The sequence below is a fragment of the Theropithecus gelada genome, chromosome 17 (assembly GCF_003255815.1).
Source record: "Theropithecus gelada isolate Dixy chromosome 17, Tgel_1.0, whole genome shotgun sequence".
NCBI classification, from domain to species: Eukaryota; Metazoa; Chordata; class Mammalia; order Primates; family Cercopithecidae; genus Theropithecus; species Theropithecus gelada.
Genome location: NC_037685.1, coordinates 13,949,519 through 13,962,733, shown reverse-complemented (window position 1 = coordinate 13,962,733; position 13,215 = coordinate 13,949,519). Strand labels below are relative to the sequence as shown.

The window sequence follows — 13,215 nt, the reverse complement described above, 5'->3', positions numbered from 1 at the left end:
TTTTATGGTATTAGGTCTAACATTTAAGTCTCTAATCTATCTTGAATTAATTTTTGTATAATTTTTAAAGGCCCTGGTACTTCAGAAATGGTAAATTACCATTGGCTTTAACTTTAAGTCACTAGCTGCATTCAGCTTCTAATAAAAAAGTCAGTCTGTCCTTTAAAGCTTTAAAGACAGGCATTGACTTCTCTAACTATGAAAGTCCCAGATGGCATTTTTTTCCCCAATAGACAGCTATTTCATCTACATGGAAAATCTGTTTTTTAGTGTATCTACATTCATCAACTATCTTAATTAGATCTTCTGGATAATTTGCTATAGCTTCTACATCAGCACTTGCTCCTTCACTTTGCACTTTTTCTTAAAGATAGTGAGATTTTATTTTCTCAATGCTGAGCTAAAAATTCCACACATTTGGCACATGTGTTACAAGGAGGGGGAAAAGGAGAGAAACATCACTGTATAGCTCTCAGGTTTTGATACTGCAAGTACAACCATAACTTTGTTTGCTATTGACAACTGGCAATCACCTCTGTGTTTACATTGAAGGCAGTGGGCATTGGTGGTATTCACCATAAAATACTGGTGGGCATGAAGCAGCTTTCTTTCCATTCTTCTGAGTGTGATCTTCATTCATTGTCTCCAAAGCTTCTATCTTAGCTAAAAAAAATCCCCTTCATTATCTGCTGAGATGTTTAAAACAGCATTGAAGAGGTCTCATTCATTAATGGCTTTCCTTACTACTCCTTTCTGGAAAAATTGTGAGACATTTTATAGTCATGGAACAATGATTCCAGTCCATTAAGACAAGTTGGTTCTCCTGACTGACTGATGTCAAACAACCAGACCTTTCCAGCATGCCAAAGTGTGTTATACTTGTTGAGGTTGATATGAAAAAGTGTACATTCATTACATAACTGCTGCATCAATGAAGAGTTTGTTAGTAGGTTTCTTTCATTCCTTCACTATTGAGCTTTACTTCTTTTAATTTAGGGGCTGGAACATAATCATAGCCAATAAAAGACATAGTTAAAATGTATTTCTTGTACTCAAGTTGTATAACTGTTGGACAAGGGATTCTAGTTCTCTGCATTCTTGTGAGATTGTGGATTTCGCTTTCTGCCCACATGTGGATAATCTTATGTGGACTTAGTTCGCTGAAGTGATCTTTATACCTAAGATCATCTTTAACTTATTGATCATGATTCTTCCACTCTTTAAGGGTTGTTGTAAATACCATGATGGCACATTGTGTAGGTATGACTTTACTATATTCATCCTCCATGCCTTTTCTGTATACATGAAAGACAATGGATTTCTCTCCTGTACTAAAAGTCAGTGATTGTCTCAAACATTCTGGAGTTGACCTTTTCATACATAAAAAAACATGTCTCAGGATCAACTGCATTTTTTTCGGTAGAGTGCTCCTTTTTCTTGTGGAGGAAGGCACTTTGATGTTCTTCTGAGTAGGTATGTTGTTTTGAAGCCTCAAAAACTTTGTTTGGTAGTTTTAAATCCATTCTGTCTTCTACCTGAAATGCAGGTGCAAAATTTTCCATTCTTGCTGGATTCTTTCTCCCACATACTACTTCATGATGTTTGGTGGTAATGCCCTTTCCTTTTCCAATAAAACCCTTTTTGGGAGTGGGAACTGGTTTTGCTAGTCAGTAGAGATCATCATGAGTATCCTGGAAGTCAGCCTCATCTTCAGAGCTATCACTGTCTTCATCAGGATGGACTTTTCAATAGTTTTCAAAGGACATGGACATTTTTTTTAATCTCCATTGAATCTTTTTTTCTTTATGCCTAAGTTGTGCATCATATTCTTTGCCAAATTCCATCTGTAGTATCTGAGCCAACATTAGGTCACTGGAAGTGTCAATGTTTCCTCCAGTAATAAATGGCCTTTTAGCAATAGCTACTTGAGGAAAAGTGACAGTTTCTACCCCTAACTGCAGTTCTTTGACCAACTGTTCACTCATCGTATCAGCCAAAGAACAAGATGTTGTCATTTGAAGGGTAGCCCATGGACACTTACTGGGTCCCCCAGCCCACTGCTGACATGGGCTTAGGCAGTATCACTCCTGCCAGATTTTTGGGGGGAAGAAGTTCAGCAACAAGAACAGAGCAGAGAGGTGGTAGGATGGAAAGCAGGCTCTAGCAAGGAGATAGGTGGAGCCAAGGCAACCAGAGCTGAAGTGACAGATCCCTCTCGCATTTTTATGTGATAAAGATAGCTTCTGTCCCTAAGCTTCAGGAATGAACCTCTGCCAGCTTCAAGCTTTTCTCCTTTGCATCTTCCTCACCTCTCTCAGCCTTCACAGAATAGAAGAGAGTTAGGACCTTGCTCTGGATGAGGCTTTGGCTTAAGGGGATGTTGGAGCTAGTTTGATCTTCTATCCAGACAACTAAACTTTCTCATATCAGCAATAAAGCTGTCTTGCTTTCTTAACATTTGTATGTTCGCTGGAGTAGCACATTTAATTCCCTCCAAGAACTTTTCCTTTACATTCACAACTTGGCAAACTGTTTAGTGAAAAATATCTAGCTTTTGGCCTATCTTGGCTTTCAATATGCCTTCCTCATTAAGCTTAATTATTTCTAACTTTTGATTTAAAGTGAGAGATCAGTGACTCTTCCTTTTACCTGAATACTTATAGGCCATTGTAGAAATTTTAATTTGTCTCATTTCAGTATTGTGTCTTAGGGAATAGGAAGGTGCAAAGAGAAGAGAGATGGTAACAGCCAGTTCGTGGAGGTGTCAAAACACACACGATATTTACCTACTTTTTTGCCATCTTACGTGGGTGGGGTTCATGATACCCAAAAACAATTATAATAGTAACATCAAAGATCACTGACCACAGGTCACCATAATAGATACAATATTAATTTTAAAAGTTTAAAATATTGCAAGAATTACCAAAATTTGACACAAGTGTGCACATGACATTGGAAACATTGGGGCTGATAGACTTGCTCAGTTCAGGGTTGCCACAGTGTCTGTGAAGCACAATAAAATGAAGTACAAAAAAATAGAGGTATACCTGTAATTAATGTTCGCTGTGTAATCTAAATGGAAAGTAAATGTAGGAGTTCACAAGCTAAATACATCTTAGAGACCCTTTAATCCAAGGAGGTAAGAGGAGAGAGACCATCCACTTGGTAACCAGAAAGGTATATATGTACCTTTATCGTGTTCTTTTTCCCCTAGACTCAACTGGGAATAATGTTTAACCACATGTCTTTTCTTACATGTGTAGTTTGAATAACGGCCATACAACTGTATGCTACTTGCAGCTCTTGATCTTCATTATCAACATTTAAGTGTTCTTTGGGGGCTGTTTTAAGACATGCTTTAAATTATGGATACTGATGTCACCTCTTTTTCACCCTCTGATTGAAGCCACAGCCTTCCTTAGATAATAAGGTTTTCCAAATTCTAACCTCTAGTTAGATGCAAATCAGAGCTTTTTGGGGGCATGTACCGTGTCTTGTTTTATAGTTAAACAAGTTAAATAGATAATTAGTGTCTTAGTTTGGGACACTGTAACAAAGTACGATAAACTGGGTCACTTATAAATATCAGAAATGCATTTCTCACAGACTTGGTGGCTGGAAGTCCAAGATCAGGGTGCCAGCATTCTCAGTTCTGGTGAGGGCCCACTTCTGGGATGTAGACTGCCAGTTTTTCATTGTAGCTTCACACAGTAGAAATTGATTGAGCTAACTCTATTTCCCTTTTCATAAGAACACTAATTCCATCATAGAGGTTCCACCCTCATGACCTAGTTACCTCCCAAATGGCTCACCTCCTAATACCATTATGTTGGGGGTTAGGGCTTCAACATACGAATTTGGCAGCAGGGTGCATAAACACACAATCCATGATAGTGGAGTAATGGTGAATTCTCCCTGTTTGCATTTAAATGGTTTGTAAAATCCCTCTAGGTGAAATAGCATATTGTATGGAATCATAGGAGGAGATTTTAGCATGTGAGCCACAGTAAGACGGAAAGCACATAGGATTTGTCTTAAGACAGACATGAATTCATTTCCTACCTCTGCAAAACAGGGTTGAAGATTCCTGAACCTTCTGAATTCCAACAGAGAAAATCTGGTCCTAAACCAATTGTCTAGTTACATCTTTATCTATAGAATATATATCAACTTGTCTGCTTCAAGAAATTAAATTGGGACAATTGACATTGATCATCAGCTGCTCTCTGTAAATCAGTAAAACAAAATTATTACCTTTTTCTTAAATTCAAAAATTATTTGTATTCTATAGATCTTACTTGTTTTCCTCCAAATTTAGTATTGATTTGTATGATATTGAGCAAATTAAAATGCTAGTCCAGCATATCAAATCTACCTTAGCAAAATTTGACAGATCATCTTTTAATATTGCACTACTCCTGCTTAACAATCCTCAGTATCTCTATTGTCTCATATCTGCATGTGGCCTCTGGGTGAAGGTAGATTAAGGCATAGGGAGAATCCTATTTTCTGGACTTTCATTTCTTTATTTCTGACTCCATCCTACATCAAACCATCAATATGTAAAGTTCTTTGTGACAGTTTTTGAATTATTCCATGTCTGCATTTTGACAGCAGGAATAATGGTTTTAATGACAGATACTCATCTTCCCAGGAAGTAAGAAAAGATGGGAATACAATGTTTCTCTTTACTTTATAAGAGTGTATTGTTATTTGTCATTTATTAACATTGTTTTGACTATTCTCATCATCAATCATTTTTCATGACCAGACTTTATTCTTTGGCAACACATCTCCCATTTTCTGTTGAGGAATCCCCTCTGGGAGATATTAGTTCAGCTACTGAGGGATATTCTGTTTCCTTTTACAGGCAATGACTGCACAGCCTGCAAGAGGCCTGTTTTGGACATTAGTTGTTAATGTAAGTAATAATGATAATGAATTGCCCACTTGAATGTGTTATACATATTTCTAAAAGGGTGGCCTTTTAAAAATAGATAATGAATAGAATAGACTTTGGACAAGTGTGATCTCTGAATGAAAGCATCTTCTTGTTTATTAACAGCCACAGGTGTTCTGAGTCCATGTCTTCCAGGCCAGTGACACTGATTGTAAAGGTCACTTTACATACTGTCATTTCATGACTTCTGGCTTTCTCATGATGGATTAAAACAACAAAGGAATCAGAAAGAAAAAAAGGGAGGGGGAGCTGATGGGAGGCCAACTCAATGAGACACTGCATTACTCTTTCTCTGGTTCCTGGTGAGAGGTGAGAGCAGCATTCTGGTGGCCTCCCGAAGAGATGGGAGCTGGTTGGTCGAATCCCTCTCTCCGCTTGAACAGCTCACAAAGAGCTTGTGTGTGCCATGCTGCTGGTAATCCAGCTCATCTGTTTCATCTGCCTCCTGTGAGATAGGGGAATAAAAAATAGGTAAAATACTCTAGAGAAGCTTGAAATGACTGATGATATTGTCATTTGGTATTGCTTGGGCTTGCATGTTAAGTCATGCTTCTCTCTGCTATGTCTCCCACTCCTTCTGGAAAAGAATTTAAAGTCAAACAGGATAGGTTGATAGGTGGAAAGCAGAAATGCGTACATTACAGGTTAAATCTGATTTTTTTTCTCTGGGAGAAATAAACTAAGAACATGAAATTCGGGGCTCACAACCCAGGTTTTCCTTAGCAGGACTGATTTTGAGAAAGTTGTAGAGTTAGAGAAATCAATACCCTTTGTTTTGGGTCTGTACTCTGTTTTCAACATTACAATACAATTTAATGTATAATGTCTATGTGTCATTTAGTTGTTCTTATGTTCCATGAATTAATTTATTATTCAAAAACAATGTCAATTAAGTTTACCCAGTTTACAAGTGACATAGAATTTGAGGAAAAAGAGTAAAGCACAAACTTATTTGAAACTATAAAGTTGGGATGAAGTCAAACTCTGAATGGATCTGAACATTGGGCATTTTCTGAGGATTGATGACCGGCTAGGAGGAGTTGATGGTGCTTGGCTGAAACTCGGGCCATTAACTCCAGCCAGTCATTAATTGCCTAGAAATGTCCTGGGCTGAGGTCATTATTGCTATTATAAACTAAATTAATGCCCTGTGCTTTAGCCAATAAGATTATTTGAATTATCTTTATTCTCCATTCAATTTATAATTATAAAAATGTACCAGAAGCAATCAGACCAGATGATAGATTAATCACATGCAAAATTACATTCTAAATGAATTGTTTTGGATTCATACAGCTACCCAAAGCATTTGAAGAAGTTGATTCCTCTGTGTTGGCATTTATTGAAGTTGATTTTCTATGCTGCACCCCAGTTCCTCCACACTACTTCCTATGATTGGTTCAAATTCAAGTAAATACAATGAATGAGATTTTTAATTCACAATGTATAGATTCAACTTGCTGGAAGATATAATAGTTTGATTATGGGGTGTGAAAAATTGGGATGGTGGGCATGGGGATAGCAGAGTGGGTAGATGTGGGAAGAATATAAATCCGTGAATAAAAAGCTATATAAGACCTAAAACATATATACACAGACACAATTTATTGACTTTGTGTCATATTTTGCAGTTTACAATTATTTTTATATTCATTATTTAACTTTACTCTTTCAGTAACATTTTCAGTGAAGTATGGCAGATATTATGATTCCATTTTTTATAGGAGAAAATTGAGGTCTGAACGTTTAAGCAATTTGCCTTGTGTGGCATTGTTACAGATGACCACAGCTGTCCTCAATCCAAGTTTGTTTCTCCAGTGTTAGTCTATAGCAAGGATCATTATTTTGTCCTGGGATGTTCTTTTAAGTTTTTATGCTGACAATGACTCAGTACTACTAATAAGTATTAGAATGTCTTTAAAAGCCTTTTTCAAGGTATGTCCAAACTTCTTGAGTTCTTTAGAGGAAGAGTGCTATAGAACTAACAAGTAATATAGCATTTTGATACTTCAGGATGAGAAGATCCATTTGCTGCTTTATCTTCTCAGGGTCTGCTTGAGTATTTGTTTTGTTCTTAAGCCATTCATATTTGTGTTAACCTATAACCTAATTAGGTAAATTATTGTATTTATATGATGCTTTTATATGTCTGTATTCTAGTCTATATGTGGAAAGCCTCTTAAATAAAGAAACCTGCTATGATATAATCAGAATTTTACTGGCATACTACAGCAAGGAAGAACAATTAAAAAGAATTTCTGAAAAAATATTTGCAAATTAATTAACCAAGAAAGAATGAGTTTTTATTGTTTATGGATTGCCCTAGGAAGTCCTTAGGATATGATATCAGCAGCAGAATGAACATTTGGATGAACTGGTTTTTTGTTTGTTTGTTTGTTTTTAAGTCAAGGGTCAATTCAAACTAGATGATACCGTGAGCTAAGAAGTATTATGCAAGTTATATGGCATTCTACAATTATAACTGTAAAGCGATTATTCTCATTCTTACATACCTAGTGGGGGTGATTGTTCCTATTCTTCCTCCTGAACTTCTTTTTACATCCAAGCTCTGGCCAGACCAGAGGGGCAGGCAGAGAAGACTCTCATTCCAAATCTACACTACTGTTAGAATCCCTAGATAATACGTTGTCTCAGAAACAACAAACAATAGTTTAGAGTCAGACCTGGGTCTCTTCTTTGTTTCTCCTTTCATCAAATGAGGAGTTGGATTATGTGATAAGATAGTGACTATGCAGAAACATGTATGACTCCAGGAAGTCCACACTTGGCAACTGCAACATTCACAAAAACTGAGAGCAGAATGATTAGAATCTAGACCAAGGAAACACATCACAGTCTATTGGGGTCTACCTTGAAGAGCCAGGTGAACATCTCAGAGGTGAATTGTTCTATTTGACCAGTTGTGTTTCTCCAACTGCACCTGAAGTGTTAGCAATGACACAGATACCACATTGATAAACTGAGAGAAAATCTAAAACTGTGATTTTTAGTAATTATCAAAATCTAAAACAGTGATAATTACTTCTTGAACTGAAGAGTTTAGATTGGTCCAATGAGCTTTCAGAGCTACGAAAATATCATTTATAACATCAGGTAAGATTTAGTTTCCTGCTGCCTTTCCAGTTGTATAAATTTCTCACTATCTTTTCCAATTGTATATACCCCATTATAGGAATTATTACATTAATGATGCATATACAAAAGTAAATTAGTGATTCTTCTGTATAATTCTTCAGAGTAGCCTGTGTGGCTTCATTTTGTAAGTTCCTGGGCACATGCTGTAAGGAGACGTGTTTCCTATGGGATGTCAAGCAAAACCAGTAATAATTACCTGATAGATGCAACCGGTTTATTTGTGAGAAACAAGCAAAGAATGGGTTCCATAAATAAAATAGTACTTAAGAGGGCACAGACTATATGGTAGTCTAGGAATCATTTAACATGGCAGGTGTGCCAGTTATCTGTTTTGGAAAGGGCAGAGTCTCTGGAGTTGAACAACTCCTATAAAGCAGTTGAAGAGTCTCTGAAGAGTAAAAGTGAACTGTACAGAAAAAAAAATAGCTCCAATATTTATTCCTTGCCCTGCTACATGCCTGGCCTCTATGGACAGCACTGTAATGATTTTTAGAGAAGCACTTTGTTCTTCTAGTCAGAGTCTATTTTTTTTTTTTATGATTAGAAGTTAGGGTTAACAATGTGGGGATATTTTAGGTACCAGAAGGGGCCACTGCAAAGAAGATGACTCTCTGACTAGTTTAGGGTCATGACTAGTAGATAGAATTGTATCCAGAGGATCAGGCAATCCTGGAAAGTGAGCAAGGTATAATCATTCTAGTCATGACCCTACGATTTTGAACTCCCATTCAAGGGAGGTTAAGAGTATTGCATGGGATAGTGCAAGACAGAATAAATCCTATTTCTATTGGTGGTTATACTATGGGCCTCAGTCCCTCCTTTGGTTGTGGTTAGAAAGGGTATTTTACTAGTTTGGGTAAAGGGTTGCTTAGTATAGTCTGAATGTTGATGGGCTCAGTACCCTCGAATCCTACCAATATTGGTAAAATTTTTGGACCACGTGAAACCTGGTATCTTGCAAAGATCTTCAAGTTATGTCTGCTCTATGCTTCTCTATAAGACAGTGTCCAAACTAGCTATGACCCAATTATGGAATGGGAAATCCTCTGGAATGTCAAGGAATAAGCCTTTTAAAGAGCATTTAAACTCTTAGTTTCATTTACATAAGAAATCTCTTTACCTAGCAAAAATATTCTGCAAAACTGGAGACACAGTGAAGACTTTTTACTAATAGCTGACCGATTCTAAGGGAAGTACTAAAGAGTGTTTTTCAAGTAAAGGAAAATGATTCCAAAGGGAAACTCAAAGATTTAAAGAGAAATGTAAGGCAACAGAAAGAGTAAACATGTGGGTCAATTTAAATGGTTGTTGAGTCAATAAAACCATGATAGCAATGCACTACGGGATCTAAAATACGTCGAGCCTTTCCTGTCAGCAAGGCCTGGGGTCCTGGCACTGGTGAATCTCAGGATGTCTGTTGCATTTCACAGGTGAGCCACTTGCCTTCTGACCTCTGAGCAAGCTCTCCCCGCTTTATATTCTGGTTGCCAGAGTTTTGAGTGGTGAGGGAGTTCTCTTTGCTTTCCAGTTTTGCCCTCTGCTTTCTATGCCTTGAGTGATCCTTTTCATTCCTGCCACACCACTCTTGGCCTCTGGAGAGTGGATGTAGCCCGTAGATGCTCTGTGAAAAAAGAATTACTTGAGAGGTCCCTCTCCAGTCTTCTGCTCCTCCCTCAGTCTTAGTGAGGTGAATGCCTGGAGTTAAGCCTAGGGGTCTAATTTCTCCCTGCCACAATTTGAGGTCTCCGTAAGATGTGAGGGAAAGAACTAGAGGGTGGTGTAGTCTTCCTTTCTATCTTGGGCCCCCCATTATCATTCACACACAGCCCTAGAAGGCTTGCTGAAAGTTAGACTGTTTACTCATTACCTTTTTCAGTGGCCCTTGCTCCCCTCACTCTCCATTTCAGTCAGGCACACAGGAGCTGTGGATCTTTCCTTTTGCCCAGGCTGGAGTGCAGTGGCGCAATCTCAGCTCACTGCAACCTCTGCCCCTCAGGTTCAAGCGATTTTCCTGCCTCAGCCTCCCAGATAGCTGGGATTACAGGTACACACCTCCACCTCCAGCTAATTTTTTGTATTTTTAGTAGAGATGGGGTTTTGCCGTGTTGGCCAGGCTGGTCTTGAACTCCTGACCTCAGGTGATCCACCTGACTTAGCCTCCCAAAGTGCTAGGATTACAGGCATGAGCCACCATGCTCAGCTTTTTCTTCTCTTTTGAGGGCTTGTCACTTTCTGGAGTTTGTTTCATTTAAGTTTCTTTTAGTGCTCAGCTGTGTAATGGATTTCAAGACAAACTACACTTTTACATAGTTCATCTGGATTGTTTTTGGTTACTAGCATGTATTACTTATTTTGACCCTAATTTACTGATGGTATAATAAGCTTTGCTCTTACAGTTGACAAGACCTGCCTTCTTTGAATATGGCAGAAGTAGTAGACCAAATGGTGATGGTAGTGTTGGACATGATTTCAGAGAAAAGAAGACCAATACTAGTTTTACTCCAATGTTAAATTCAAAAATATTCTCTATTATGTGATTCTATGAAGACTGGTCATGTACAATTGTTATTATACGCTCAGATGTGATTGTTATCAAGGGTTAAAATTCTGTCAAGAATGTATTTCTCCAAGATAAGAAAATAATGTGGTTCTGGGTTTTTAAACATATGAATTGTAGACTAGACTTGCTTATTTGCCTGATATTTTGAGAATTATTACTGATCTTGTTGCATGGTGAATTAGTCAGGGTTCTCTAGAGGGGCAGAACTAATAAGATAGACGTATATATAAAAGGGAGTTTGTTAATGAGTGCTGACTCACAAGATCACAAGGTGAGGTTCTACAATAGGCTGTCTACAAGCTGAGGAGCTAGGAGCAATGAAGCCAGTACAAGTCTGTCCCAACGCTGAAAAACTTGGAGTCTGATGTTCGAGGGCAGGAAGCTTCCAGCACAGGAGAAAGATAGAACCAGACAACTAAACCAGCCTAGACTTTCCACATTCTTCTGCCTGCTTTTTTATTCTGGCCGCCCTGGCAGCTGATTAGATTATGCCTACCCATATTAAGGGTGGGTCTGCCTTTCCCAGTCCACTGACTCAAATGTTAATCTCCTTTGGCAAAACCCTCACAGACACACCCAGGAACAATACTTTGCATCCTTCAATCCTATCAAGTTGACACTCAATATCAACCATCACACATGCATACAGTGAAGGAATGTAACAGGTTTTTCAGTGGCAGATAAGACTGAAGAGCAAAAATTAAAGTTAGAAGCTTGAAAGAAAAAGCTTCCTTACCTTATTACAGCATATTTCGTAACTAGATAACAAATCAATAAAGTAGGTGATGATCTAGATACTGTATGTCCACAAAATTGTACCATCAAATCTCTCATGAATGTGATAAAATAATTTTAATTTTATTTTCCATCACAAAAAGATCCAACATAGGCAATTCATTCCTTTCATAAAGTTAAATAACAAATTTGACTATCAGCTTATGGGATAAATTATCAGAACTGGTTACCTATGAAGGACTAAGTATAAATTTTGAAACTGCAGTTATCACTAGTTTGATTTTAGATAAAAATAAAAAGTTAATAATTTGAGCTCATTACAAAAATTAAAAAAAAAAATCTAGCAGTGGTTCATTCCTATAGAGGCTGAGGTGGGCAGATCACTTGATGTCAGGAGATTGAGATCAGCTTGGCCAACATGGCAAAACCCCATCTCTACTAAAAATACAAAAATTAGCTGGGTATGTTGGTGCATGACTGTAATTCCAGCTACTTGGAAGGCTGAGGCAAGAGAATCACTTGAGCCTGAAAGGCAAAGGTTGCAGTGAGCCAAGATTGTGCCACTTCACTCCTAGGTGACAGAACAAGACTATGTCTTGAAAAAGAAACAAAAAAGAAAATATCTTCTTCCATTCCCATCGACATATTTGTTACACTGTGGTTTTTTTGTTTTTTGTTTGTTTGTTTTTGCTGTGATTTTATGCTTATTAAAAAAAATAAACAGTTTAGATCTATATAGTCTCTTGCAAGAAGCATTACTGTCAATTTAATTTAGATTAATTAGTAAGAACCAAGCTCAATTGTTACCTTAAGCATAAATATTAATAAATATGCTGTTCATTAAAAGTGTCCATAAGGTGTTTCATATGGGGACCCATATTTCAATCATTGTTTTTTCTTTAGTTATGATTGCAGAATGACAAAACTTCATGATTCTTGTAGTGTTCCCATGTATTACTTGCCTGTATGTATACTTCAGTGAACAACTTGTAGAAGTTTTGAAATTCTTTTATTTTTCTATATGGTCATTCTGATTGTATATATTCAAAGTCACTTTTATATGCACTTAAACTAATGATTTAAAAAGTAGGCTTGAAGTTTGTATATTATTTTTGTCTACTTAATTTCTCTTACTTTTATTGTACCTTCCAAAAGTATCATTTTGTAGAGGACTAAAATTTAAACAAGCAAAACTGGTTCTTTATCACAGAGAGTTTGGAAAGCATCATTCTGAAGCACAATTACAGATTTTCAAAATTTAATATTGTATACAATTTGAGCTCTTATTATTCAATTTGTTCAATTGCTCCCTTGTTATTAAGCAAAACATTTTACTGTCTTCCTGTTCCCAAGATTTGTTTTCAATAATAGCAATCCAATGAAAGCTCTAAAAGCTGAAGTAGTTTGGCACTTCATTCATGGAATATTTTGATTGAAAATTTCAAATGGTTTTGAACAAAATGTTGCTGAAATTTAGAGGGCTCATTTGCAAAATGTTCAATACCATTTTAAGAGAATTTAAAAAGTAATTCTCTAGATTCTCAAATACACTAAAGTTTAATTGACATTGGCAGAAAATAAAGTGCATACTGCCATAATGAAATATTTATTTTATATTCAAGATAAGTCTAGTAACAAAAATCATGTTGCTCAATAATTCTATGTATATGTAAAAACACTCATAAATTTGGGTAACTACAACTTCTCTTTTAATTGGCAGAATACCAAAACATATTGGATGCAATTTTGAATTCTGTGTGTGCCACGAACAATTCCAAATATATTTTCGCTATACAGCTTT

General features: G+C 36.9%; 1 pseudogene; it reads right to left on the bottom strand.

Annotated features, from left to right (window-relative positions):
• Positions 1-541: 541 nt before the first annotated feature.
• On the bottom strand, positions 542-2,221 carry LOC112611136 (annotated as a pseudogene).
• Positions 2,222-13,215: the final 10,994 nt, after the last annotated feature.